We start from the raw sequence: 14,044 nt of genomic DNA, 5'->3' as shown, positions 1-14,044 counted from the left end.
CTTCAGAAGCAGCAAGTGCTGAGTCAATGAAACTGTAATTGATTTTTTATCCCACTTTTTGCTTATGGAAAGTGCAGATGGCGTGACTGCATTGTGGGGAAGGTGAAAAGGTGTCATCAGTGTTTTGTGCAGTCAGTATGCTTAAACTGCTGGAATCCCTTCAGCTTCTACTAAAATGTTTCTTGCTGCGATACTATAAATGGTAGTCAGGACAAAGATCTACTCAAAACCAAGTTACTAATGCATCTGCGCAGAATGAGTTTGATTAACAAGTTAACACTTCCACAGCAACAATATGCCGATGCACAGGATATGTGCTTACAATAAATACATTCTGTAAAGGTGAACGACTGGGCCTACAATATCAAACTTTGTAGTAGCACCGTAAAAAGTGCTGCCATGCGTATCAGCCACAACGAAACTGCTGCACATCCAACCTTCTTCCTTGGAGGCACCTCTATAAAGACTGTTCGGGCCCTTCCCATTGTGGATGGAACATTTAGCTCTTCTCTCAACTTTTCCGCATATGTCACCAGCACTGTATGTAAGCACCGGCCCATTCTTGGGTTTGTGTCCCGTGTCTCCCTTCCCTGATGACCAAAGGTTTTCCGAGCACTCTACACTTCTATCATTCTGTCACGACTTGAGTACTGCTCATCAGTTTAGTTCCCGTACCAAACTCGCGACGCTAACGAACTTAAGCTTGTTCAGCGCCGGACAATACGCACCCTTTACTCCCGTCTTTTCGGTTGTCACAAGCTCATGCCAGCCTTCGAGGATTGCCTCAAACCCCTCAAGTAGCACACCCTGCCATACCAGCGCTACATTGCACTAGTCTATACTGCAGGGTGCTTGACGACTCTCTGGACAACACTAATATTTCTTCAGTTCGTCTGAACAAGTGGTCAGCACAGCCTGAGCCCTCATCGCGCCTCTATGGCCCGACACCACAACTCCATGATTATATCTTGCATGCAGAGCTTTCTCTCCACCCCCCTGGCGATTTGGATTCTCCTACCTTGGAACCAGACTGAATTGGCACTCCTGTGTGTTGTGCACCTGTCGAATGTGTTCGTGTGTGCCCTGCTGTGTTATTGAGCAAGTGTGTGTGCACGTGGAGGGGAAGGAAGTATCTTGTGCATCCTGCAAATTCCTGCTCTAGATGGCTGGTTATCAGATGCTCTAACATACAGGCATCAGCCTTCTTTTTAGTCTAGCGTGCCAAGTTACCACTAAGATTATTATTATTATTATTATTATTATTATTATTATTATTATTATTATTATTATTATTATTATTATTAGAATCATCACTTTGACCACATTGATTGTGTTGAAGCGAGCGTGACACATAATTCAAAATATTTCTGAAGCTTTGCGGGCTCTCTCTTTTAAAAAAAGTGCCAAAGATGTACGTCTTCTTCATGAACGTAATGGTGTTGTCTCGAACACTGCTGATGCCTTTGCAGAACATTTCTGTTCGCTATATCGTGTGAAATATGCTTCAAGTAACCTTCCTTCTCAGTCTGGCACAGTGGGATGCTAACAGTCAATGAAAACCTTGTTTCCAAGTATATGAAATGCCTTAAACTTTGCCTTAAACATTCCCTTTCTTGTGGTGTTGATGGTATTTCCTCCACAGAGCTTAACCCTTTGAGACGCGGTCTACACAATTGGGCACAGCAGGAGCGTGCATCAATAGCAAAAGCACTGATGAAAGCAATGGTATTTAAAATGTGTTTAATACATGTTGAAACACTTATTATTGGAACTGTGCTGCAATTTTGAATAACGTGCAGAATGTTTTAACAAAATGAGTGGAAGGTAGACGTCTGGGTGTTGTTACTCTGTGTCAGTATTGTTGTAGCTTCGACGGGGCGGCCGGACGAAAGGTTTACGGCACGAGGCCTAAACGGCAGGGGCGCGCAGCGCCGCAAGAAAGAGCCGGACTGCTTCTGTAGGGGACCAGAAAAAGAATCTGCTTTATTTCTCCGAGGGGAAGCAGGAGACAACTTGCAGCGTTTGGCGCTGAGTGGCGCCCTGACGTAAACGACCCAAAACCGAAACCAGAAGCTAACGCAGGATACCACAAGTATGTTATATGTAGCGGGTTCACTTCCTTCATTGTTTTTTACAATGTCGTGCACCAGGCATAATTTTCAATTGGCTGGATAAGTGCTTTTCAAGCTTTTCAAAAGACGAAATAGTACATGTTCTCATATATTGTGTTCCTGTAATGAGTTTTCGCATGGAGCCGAAATTTTGTAAACTTGACAAAACTCGTTAAACAATTGAAAATTCTTAATATTTGCTGCAGCTGTACACTTTCTGCGATTCTGAGGATGCAGGAGATGTGGTGAAAGCAACTTTCAATCAACGGGATAAAGTGGTGTCTGAAAGGGTTAAGACGTATGGAAGCATACTTATTCCTCGTTCTCACAAGCATCTTCAATAGTTCCCTAAAGTCTAGTACCTTTTCTAGCACTCGGAAGGTAGCATGAACATTGCTAATGCACAAATCAGGTGCTAGGCGTGCAGTTACTAACTGCCGACCTATATCTATCCTCTTCTGTGCGTCAGGTGTTTGAATAGATATTTGATTCCTCGCTTTTTGTTAGTGCTAAGAGCATTTTAATAAATGAACAGCATGACTTTGTGTGCCGACAACTTAAAACTATTTCAGACAGTCAACAGTGTTCACCACTGCATCGACTTCAAAAAAGACATTTTTTCACTCTCAAACTGGTGCAGAAACTATAAGTACTCTTAAATGCTTCCAACACTATGGCATTAGGTTATATGCACAAAACGCACCATGTGAAATTTTGATACACCCTACGTGATGCTCTACTTCTTAGGGTCGATGAACTGAAAGATCTTGGTGTGTACTTCGACAAAATGCTAAGCTTTTCTTCACATAGATAATTACACAAGATGACCTTCACGCTCTTGGAATTGCATGATTTCCACTCACCTGTTGTGTTTCTGAAATTCTGCTGTGTGCCTCCAAATACTAGAGTATGCGCCTCTGTAAGAGGGGGGTGCAATGAGCAAATCTAATTCTGACCTCATTGAACGCATCCAGAATAAATTGATATCTATCTTAAAGCACCACTTTTGCCATTCTGGCGACCACAGTTGAGCCTTCTCAAATATACTTCAACTCGCACCTCTAGATTCAAGTCTTAATTAATCACACCTTTGTTCCTGTATAAGGTGGCCCATGACATTATATATTCCTTAAAGCTTCTTGATCATACGCATTTGTTTGTGCCGCAACAGTATACCATATCATGAGAAGCCAACAAACACTGACACCAAGGACAACATAGGGAAATCACTTGTGCTGAATAAATGAAATAAAAAATTAAATTATGGGGTTTTACGTGCCAAAACCACTTTCTGATTATGAGGCACGCCGTAGTGAAGGACTCCGGAAATTTCGACCACCTGGGGTTCTTTAACGTGCACCTAAATCTAAGTACACGGGTGTTTTCGCCCCCATCGAAATGCAGCCGCCGTGGCCGGGATTCGATCCCGCGACCTCGTGCTCAGCAGCCTAACACCATAGCCACTGAGCAAACGCGGCGGGTTGAATAAATGAAATAAAGAAACGATATATTATTGGAAATAAAGTGGATGAAAAAAACAACTTGCCGCAGGTGGGAGCCGAACCCACAACCTTCGCACTTCGCGTGCGATGCTTTACCAATTGAGCTACCGCAGCGGTGTTTCCCCATCCACTCTCTTGGGTATTTAAGTGTACTAGTAGAAACCTGTGAGTGTTAGCCAGCGCCACCACTCACAGACCTTCGCGGCGGACGTGGAACGGCGTTTTTGCCGCAGGCGTCACGAGAACGTGATCTTTTTATGGGTGAAGGCAACTGGTCAATAAACCCACATATGCTACCTGAAGGCATCAATGTTGCCGGATTCGAGACTGTTAGGCCGCTCATCTCTCGAACAGGCAGAATGGACGGTGTAGGGCTGCATGATTGTTTTGTATATACTTTTGCAGTGCCGCGAGTTGCCCATGCGTTTTGTGAATGGGGAAGCGTCCACCCCCCAGCGCGTCGGGCAGCAACCGTTTCTGTCCTTGAGGGGTCGGACGGCCCGCGTGGTGTCGGGTGACGCGCCGAGGCGCGCGCCGGGGGGGGGGGGCGCGGTTCGGAGGCGGAAAACGGATTCGGAGAACATGCTCTTACGCGCGCTGTGTTGACATTCCGCCGATGGTTATAATAGGGCCACGCGGACAAACCTCGAGTGGGACGGTGGTATATGCGACGTTGTGGCGCCAGCTCTTGAGTCCCCTGCTGGTTAAAGACGCAGCTGCTAGCAATGTTGACCACGTGTTGCGCGTACGGAGCGGGGGGTTCACGCCCCTACGCATTCGGGCGGCAGCCACGTGCATCTTGTTTTGAGCGCTGGGGAGAGCCCGCTTGGTGTCGTGTTACAACTTGCAGTGCGCGCCGTGGAGAGGGGCGCGGTGCGCATGCGGAGGCTGCGTTCGGATAACGTCGTTTTAAGAGCACCGATGTCCGGATGCCGCCAGTGGTCATTATTTTTCTACGAGGAAAACCTTGAGGGCGACTGCGGTACGCGGTGTTGGGACACCAGCGCCCGAGCCCCCTGCTGGCTAGAAACGCCGCTGAGGTGCGAGATGGCCTCAATAAATCGTGCGTGCCTGGCATGTTTGCCGACGCCGTCACTGACCACGTGTAAATAGGAGAGGGAAACGAAGCTGTGGGAAGAGGGAAAACAGGGTTGTTTTCCAATACATTTACTTTTGAGAGTAAGCCCATCCCTTTGGGTGGTGGCTTAAAAAACTGCCAACTCTCATTGGCAACTGCTTGCGTGGGATGGACTAACGACCCTACCGCCCTTTTTCTTTGTCTCTTTCGCCTATAACAATCGAGACGAGGTGCTTGTTCCTCAGTCTAGGCTGTAATCACTAAACCTTATAGAACAGTAAGACTCCGTACGATGCAACGCTAGTCTGGGCCGTAACCACTTAGTGGTAGAACAGTGAGACTCGGTTGGTCGTATGTAATGCAGTTGTCCTAGGCTCTAACTTAAGAAAAGTAGAAGAGTAAGGCGCTGTTTACTTGCGTGTTTTGTATCAGTGTTCTTTTGCTAACTCTGTATTTGACTGTGTAAATATTTCCGTTGCAATATATCTTCAAGTTTTGTTACCTCCAACCTGCCTCCTGCTTCATCAACGCCGATAATCACCTTGAAGAGACTTCGGTCGACTTCAAGGAAAAGAACACAAAACTTAACTGAGACCCTCGTTAAGTAATAAACGAGAAGAAAGGGGGTTAACCGAGGGGCCCGATTTTTATTAGTCATATCATGAGAAGCCAACCAACACTGACACCAAGGACAACATAGGGGAAATCACTTGTGCTGAATAAATGAAATAAAGAAACGATAGATTAGTGGAAATGGAAGTGGATGAAAAAACAACTTGCCGCAGGTGGGAGCTGGCTAACACTCCCAGGGTACTACTAGTACACATAAATACCCAAGAAAGTGAATGGGGAAACGCCGCCGCTGTAGCTGAATTGGTAGAACATCGCACGCGAAATGCGATGGTTGTGGGTTCGGCTCCCACCTGCGGCAAGTTGTTTTTTCATCTACTTCCATTTCCACTAATCTATCGTTTCTTTATTTCATTTATTCAGCACAAGTGATTTCCCCTATGTTGTCCTTGGTGTCAGTGTTGGTTGGCTTCTCATGATTTTTAAGTATGTACTAGTATACTATTTCAGTGCAGTAGCTTTTGTGCAATTAAAAAAAGGGCATGAGTTAAGAAGAGAGAGAGAAAATGATAAATGAAAGGAAGGGAGGTTAACCACGACGAGCGCGATTGGCTACCCTACAGTGGGGAAAGGGAAAGGGGGACGGAAAGATTAAAAGGAGAGAAAGTCCACTGGGGTATCAGTCGGTCACTCAGTTTGGATCACAGACGCTGACTCAATCCGATATCTTTCAAATATCGCAGCAGCGCTTTTGTGGCCTTTTGTAGCTGCGATCTGCGAGGCCGTGGTCCCAAGATCTTGTTCAAGGTGAACGGCTTTCCATCTAGCTGATTGAGAGCTGTGCAGAGGTCTTGCCTTTCATCTTCAAAAGATGGGCAGTAGCACAGTAGGTGTTCTATGGTTTCCTCGACACCGCAGGCATTGCACTCGGCGCTATCAGCCATTCCAATCAAAAATGCATATGCATTGGTGAATGCGACGTCCAAACGTAAGCGGCACATCACTGTTTCCTCATTTCGCGGAAGACCTGGTAACAGCCGCAGTTGCATAGAGGGATTGAGGGAATGCAATCGATGAATTCAGGTGTTTGCCACTTTTCCAATGTCAAAAAAGTGCGCTAGCTTGCCTAAGTGTTGGGCTGCGTCGGTCCACGATAAAGGTATAGAAACAAGGGTTGCTCCTTCGTGGGCTTTCCTAGCAGTTTCGTCAGTGAGGTCGGGCCCGGAGATACCGCAATGACCAGGCAGCCACTAAAACACGACGTAGTCTCCTTTCATGATCATGTGATGGTGCGTTTCTCGTATCTACGACACGAGTTGTTCACATGACCCGCGACGAAGAGATGACAGAAGACATTGTAAGGCCGCCTTTGAATCGCAGAATATTGCCCACCGATTAGCCGGTTGGTTATTAATGTAATCAACGGCACCTCGGAGGGCAACAACCTCCGAACCGATCGATGTTGTCAAGTGAGAAATCTAGTATTGGATGCTTAGTGATCGTGATGGTATAACCACTGCGCTGGTGGAGCTGGCCTGAGTAGAAGAGCCATCCGTATATATGAGGACTCGATCAAAGTAGAAAGTGCGCAAACAATCCAGAGCTGCTTGCTTCAAGGCCAAGGTAGACAGGTCGGTCTTCTTTCTTATCCCTGGAACCGTAAGACACACTTGAGGTTGTTTTATACACCAGAAAGCAGAGGTTGAACATGCTGAGGGTGTGAAGCCCGATGGCAAGGAGGCACGATGAATGCTGACCTTGTTGGAGAAGGACGCCTGTGGTCGTCATTCCGGCATGAATTAAGAAAGTGCGATAATATGGTATGTGCCTGATCATATGCATTGTGCTATTAATTTCTTCTGAGTTTTAATAATGGCTGGCTACTGTATGCAGTGTTGTGCAATAAAATAATATGCCACAGCAATTATTGCGTGCTTTGCAGAACAAATTCAATATATCTTTCTCAGTCAAAACATCATAGCAGGCTGAAAACAATAAACTGCAATTTTTCTTTTTGTGGTGACGAAGTGTGTAAATTGTGAAAATAACCTGTTTATATATTTCTTATGCTATGCAAATGAGCTGCTCCCATACATTCGAATAAGTGCTCCAATAGTACGACTTGGCAAAGGGCAACGAAAGACTCCTATTAAAACCCTCTAATTCTCAAGCTTGTATTATTTGACGGTATGTCATTTCATTAATGTAAAGAAAGGCAAACTTGATATGTGGAAACCAGTTACAATAGAACATGGCCCTTACACCGTGAAAATGTTTTGTAGCAATACACTCAATGTGAAGGCCTCCGGATGCGGTGTTGATGCATCAAAACAACCTAGAATAATAGAGGTGTTCCATAGGCTAGATTTGGCAGAATCAAGAATGGAGGGGGAGACAAGATACGAATTACATACATTTTAGCTATTCTAGTTTTTTTTTGTGAGTGCTACAGGTGTTTCAATTCTGTTGTGCTGATTTTCTCAGAACCCACTTTTTCACGTTTCTCTCATGTACCAACAAGCATAATTATATTGACACAGATGCTTTATCTGTATCCGGTTACCGTATTTCACCGGCTAAAAGATGTTAAACGTTATCGCTCGGTGCAGGATGCGCCTGAACGTATCGGAAGTTTCGCGAATGTTATCGATGGTTCTGTCTGTTGTCGACGAACCTTGCTAATCTGATTGCATACGCGACACGAATTGTGTTGTAGTTTCTGGAAGGCGCGCGGGCACCAGCGAATAGGCTGTAACTTTCGACGACTGACGTATGCTAACCGACGCGCTTGACCCGCCGATGAGATTTTCTGCGATTGCCGACATTGCTCGCCGCTATCGTTGCGATTGAGCCGGCACTATTTATTTACCGTCACTACTACGTGGCAATATTTCCAACACAGATTTTTTGCAGTTATACATTGCACGCCTAATTCTTACATAGTTGGCTGTGCAATAAGCTACCAGAAAATGAAATGGTACAACAGTTTTTGATATATGGCATCGTCGTGCAGGTGTTTGCAAAGCGATCTTGCAGACAGACGACGCGCGAGCGCTGATGTCGATATTTTGTACACTGTTGTTATTTCAAAAATAAAAACAAACTGTTGCGGCAGGTGTATATTCATTATTCAAACGTGTTTTTTATATCTAAAAGCACATACAGATCACTAACTTATTGTTTCAAGCTTAGTTTACAGCCGGCTATTTTAGACCAGACTTTGACGGATGAAGACAGAATAGTCCAGCAACAGTGAGCCGCAGCCGAGGAGCGAGCTTCGGCGCGCGTCGGATTTTGTCTCCAGTTGGTCTGCAGTGGTTGCGCGCCCTTTCCCTCTAGCCGAAGCGAAGCGACGCGTTCGCTTGCCAGCGCGCGCCGAAGCTTTCGGCATGTGCCAGTGGTTGGGGCATTACTTTTATGTCTTGCGGTTTGGCCGCTTGCAGTACGCGCTCGGCCTCCCTGCAGATTTGGCCTTTGGCGAAGCATCGCACCGCCTGTCTCGAGTCACTGAGCACGGTGGGGCAGCCTGCGTCGGCGATGGCCAGGGCGATGGCCACCTCCTCCGCTTGTTCCGCTCCGTCACTTCACACGCTCGCTGCCGCCCTCGTGGCGCCGGTTGACGCCTCTATGACGACCACTGCGAAGGCGTTCAAAGCGACGACGAACAACATTACCTGTTTCTTGTGTGCGTACGTGACATTTGCATGTTTTTAAATTCTGGCTAAAGTTAGCTGGGGCACCCTGTAGATTATACCTGCATGCAAGTGACGATGCTTCCATGCCTAATAAATGCTGTAAATTATTAGAGGAGTTTTTTTATGAGTCATTAGCACTGCCTACTGGACAGAGAAGCACTACTGAGACACATATGATTCATGTACATTTCACACGTCATTGATAAAAGACTCTGCTGACGCCGTCACAGCAGTGTGCAAGTTTTTTTCCAAGATGAAAAGAGCACACTGTCATAATATATGGTACGCGGGAGTGCAAACATAAACATACGAAGACAGTGCGCCGTGCGGGGGCGAAGAGGACAGTGAATCTCGGCAAATACCCGCAAGAGAGTCATCATCATCATCGACGCCGACTTGGGAGCGTCGGCAGTGGCGCCTCAAAAAGCGTGGCGCGAGAGTGTGGCCCGTGGCCCGTGGCGTGAGCAGTCCGCGAGGTTCGGCGGTCGAAGGAAAGCAGCTTCCTCGCTGGGCGTCTGGCCCATAGGAGCTATCGCCGACCGCGCCAATACGCCACACCTGAAGCAACACTGTCGCCCGCTAGGAGATTACCTCGCCCCGCTCTTCCGCTGTGCACTGGTCCAGGAGGGCTGGCGGTCCGGAACCAGGGCATTCGAGCGTTCGGGTGAGCGGCCACAGGGCTACCCCGCCAGCTGTGGACGCGACCCGGTGACTGCGGCCGGCTACCTGAGCCCCGCAAGGCTGTCTGACCCGGCCGTCCAACCCGGCTGTCCGACCCAGCCGACCGTCCCGGCCGTCCTACACGGCTATCCAACCCGCCGGCCGACACTGTTGTCCGACCCCGCTGGCCGGCATCGGTTCAACGAGATCTCAGACACGGCGACACACGCTTCCGCCGGAACTGTAGGCCAATCGTAATCCACCGATACATATATTGCATGTCGCCTATGAGGCATTTTGGGACATTGTCACGTGTATGTGCCGTTATCTGTGTCGTGTACGTCAATACCAGTCTGATGTGTGTTTTTGCTTTCGCGGGCTGCTTCTCCCTTTTTCTGGAGTGATCCGGCCCAATAACATCACAAACTGGCGAGCCTGCCAGGATTCACTCGTAAATACAGTGAAAGGGGGCAGTTTCGCTTGAGCGCAGACACACATTAGTAGACGGCACCATGGATTTAGAGAAAATCATGGCGATTGGACTCCAAATAGGATTGTCAGGCGCAGAACTTCGCAGATGGATTGAGGCCGAACAGGCAAAACAAAGGGACGAGAGAGCTGCGGAGCGAGAGGCAATCAAGGAAGCTGACGAGAGGCAGCGCGAGATCCTCCAGCTCAAGCTGCAGCTTCAGGAAGGAGCTCGTAATATGCCGGCAGCGGCTTCTGAAATTTTGACTGCACCCAGCACCTCCTCGTCATCCCTCAACCCACAGAAGTTACTTCCTTTGTTCGACGAGAAACGCGATGACTTACACGCGTATATACAGCGATTTGAGCGCGTAGCAACAGGACAGGACTGGCCACAAGAAAAATGGGCTCTTGCTTTGAGCATGTGTCTGACTGGGGAAGCGTTAACTGTGATCGGTCGGATGACTGCCACGGATTCATTAGATTACCCGAAGGTAAAGAAAGCTTTGCTACAAAGGTTTCAATTCACGGCTCAAGGCTACCAAGAAAAGTTTCGTAAAGCACGAGCAGTAGAGGGCGAAACTGGAAGACAGTTAGCAGCAAGAATTTCAGCCTATTTTGACCATTGGATTGAGATGGCTAATGTGCCTAAAACATATGAAGGTCTACGAGATCACATGATCTCTGAACAGTTTCTGCGTTGTTGTGAGCCAAAGCTAGTCATTTTCTTGAAGGAGCGAGAGTGCAAATCCCTTGACGAATTTGCTAGCTTGACGGATCGCTTTCTTGAAGCGCAGAACTGGACAAACCTAGGAAAGGGTCCCGATAACGCAAAGGATTTTGATGGAAAAAACATTGAAGCTCCCAGGAAACCGCAACTTATGTGCACCCTTTGTCATCGGTTTGGACATTTGGCTCCTGACTGCCGTGCCCCACCTAAGCGTATGCTGAAGTGTGAGTTGTGCGACAGAACGGGACATACAGCTGAAAATTGCCGAACTCGGTACGGGGACAGCAAACCAAGTTCTGCGTGTGCATTCACCAAATCTCGACCAGTCCCGGACTCGTCCAGTGAAAGAATCAAAGCATCCAGGAAAGAAGATTCGCCAATCAAGTGACAGCGAGGGCAAGAACCCTGGGACTGCTGTAACTTTCCTCGTCGACGGGATGCCAGTGGTGGAAGGCCGGCTGCTGGGAAGAAGTGTTCGTGTATTACGAGACACAGGTTGTAATACTGCAATTGTCAGACGGGAACTCGTTCCAAAGGTATATATGACGGGAAGAAAGAGGAACGTTGTTCTTCTGGATGGCTCAACAAGCTACCTGCCTGAAGCTGTCGTGCCAGTGAACACGCCGTATTTTACAGGCAAGTTAACAGTGGCATGTATGGACGAGCCCCTCTATGACCTTGTTCTGGGAAATCTTACAGGCATCAGAGGACCATACGATCCGGACTCTGACTGGAAGCATCCCACTGCTCCCAACGCTGAGTCGTCGCCGATAGAAATGAAGCTGAATAAGGCGCCTAGGAAGCCTCAGCATGTATCGAGCGTGGCTGAAGCCAGAACTGAAGAACAAGGCAAGGTTCGTCCCTTGTGCGTTCCGTCAATCGTCTTACGTAACGTGACAAAAGGACAACTCACTGAAGAACAGCGGAAAGACCCGACGCTGAAACATATTTTTGCGAAAGTAAGCAAGTCGTTTAACTTGGGAAAGGGCCACAGCTACGAGTTCGTGGAAGAAAAAGGATTGTTGTATCGCGTTTACCACCGGGCCACTGGCAGAACCTTTAAGCAGGTGGTCATACCAAAAACATTTAGATCTGGCATATTAGAAGGGGCACATGGAAACATCATAGAAGGGCATAAAGGTATCAGGAGAACAACCAATCGTATCCTACAAGAATATTATTGGCCAGATGTACACAGAGACGTAAAACGCTTTGTGAAGTCGTGCGACAAGTGCCAAAGGACAACAGCTAAAGGGAAAGTACAGGCCGCTCCACTTCCTCGTCAATGTGTGCTTGTGTGTGCGTGCAAGAATGCGACAAGTTCGTTCGGTCCTGAAGTTTTAAAAACGCCGACACAAAGGCCGCCGAAGTTGAAAAAGCACCGGAGACCAGGCCAGCGAAACCAAGCCCACAGAGGAGCATGCCAAGAACGTCAGCAACAGAGTGTTGCGTTGGAGTCTCCTTTTGCAGGAGTCTTCTTTTACTATTAACTATATAAAAGATTGTGACAATGCCGGAGCTGACTACTTGAGTCGAGTCACACGTGGTCACCTGTTCGTATATCAAAATGTGAATAGACAATGCGACCACTCAAGCGCTTAGTGTTTATTTGAAAACGTACAGACTTGTGTGTTAGTACTTTAGCTGGGCGCAACGCCCTGTGAACAGTGTGTTGTGTGCTCATATGAACAATCGGACAAACGTGCATGACAATTTTCCTTTTTCGTTTTTTTTCATCCCGCGTCCATGTGTTAGAATAGTTGTAAACAACTTTCTCGAAAAGGGGAATATTGTCATAATATATGGTACGCGGGAGTGCAAACATAAACATACGAAGACAGTGCGCCGTGCGGGGGCGAAGAGGACAGTGAATCTCGGCAAATACCCGCAAGAGAGTCATCATCATCATCGACGCCGACTTGGGAGCGTCGGCAGTGGCGCCTCAAAAAGCGTGGCGCGAGAGTGTGGCCCGTGGCCCGTGGCGTGAGCAGTCCGCGAGGTTCGGCGGTCGAAGGAAAGCAGCTTCCTCGCTGGGCGTCTGGCCCATAGGAGCTATCGCCGACCGCGCCAATACGCCAGACCTGAAGCAACACTGTCGCCCGCTAGGAGATTACCTCGCCCCGCTCTTCCGCTGGGCACTGGTCCAGGAGGGCTGGCGGTCCGGAACCAGGGCACTCGAGCGTTCGGGTGAGCGGCCACAGGGCTACCCCGCCAGCTGTGGACGCGACCCGGTGACTGCGGCCGGCTACCTGAGCCCCGCAAGGCGGTCCGACCCGGCCGTCCAACCCGGCTGTCCGACCCAGCCGACCGTCCCGGCCGTCCAACCCGACTGTCCAACCCAGCCGACCGTCCCGGCCGTCCTACACGGCTATCCAACCCGCCGGCCGACACTGTTGTCCGACCCCGCTGGCCGGCATCGGTTCAACGAGATCTCAGACACGGCGACACACGCTTCCGCCGGAACTGTAGGCCAATCGTAATCCACCGATACATATATTGCATGTCGCCTATGAGGCATTTTGGGACATTGTCACGTGTATGTGCCGTTATCTGTGTCGTGTACGTCAATACCAGTCTGATGTGTGTTTTTGCTTTCGCGGGCTGCTTCTCCCTTTTTCTGGAGTGATCCGGCCCAATAACATCACACACACCAACCAATTTGAAGCCAGATAGAACAAACAGCAATATATTCATTCTCTAGACATGCTATCCATACCATTAGAAAAAAAATGTTAGTTGGCTATCTCCTATTTTAGAAGTGTGATAAGTTTTGTCCTGTGTATATACTGAGGTATATTGTTCTTGTGCACGATGTGCACATTGAAAATTTAAAAAGAAATGTTGAAAGGGGAAAATACGGATGGCGTAGCCACCGCTGGTGCTTCTAGTGAACGTGTCCTCCTATTGTCAGGATTTGACGAATTAAAGCGAAAGTATGAATTTAAAGCTGTGCGCGTAGCACCGACAATGATGTAGTAAGCTTTTAGCCACAGTAAAATTTTAAGTGTAAAGGTAAAGGCAACTCAAAAGAAACTTCAAGTGATGTGAGTAACGAAACTCCGGTAATCACACTTTATGGAGGAGGAGGCGGGGTAGGCTTCGACATCACTCGGGAGGGGGAGGGGCTGCCTCCCCCCCCTAGTAAACTGCGGAAGGGCTTGGGACCCCTCCGCGAAAGCCGCTACGGAGCCCTCCCCCTTTCTCCCTCTCGTCGGCGCTTTTGAATCCAA

The sequence above is a fragment of the Dermacentor albipictus genome, chromosome 3 (genome assembly GCF_038994185.2).
Source record: "Dermacentor albipictus isolate Rhodes 1998 colony chromosome 3, USDA_Dalb.pri_finalv2, whole genome shotgun sequence".
In the NCBI taxonomy this organism is placed as follows: domain Eukaryota; kingdom Metazoa; phylum Arthropoda; class Arachnida; order Ixodida; family Ixodidae; genus Dermacentor; species Dermacentor albipictus.
The sequence above is the reverse complement of the archived record's forward strand: the minus strand, read 5'-3'. Positions refer to the sequence as shown.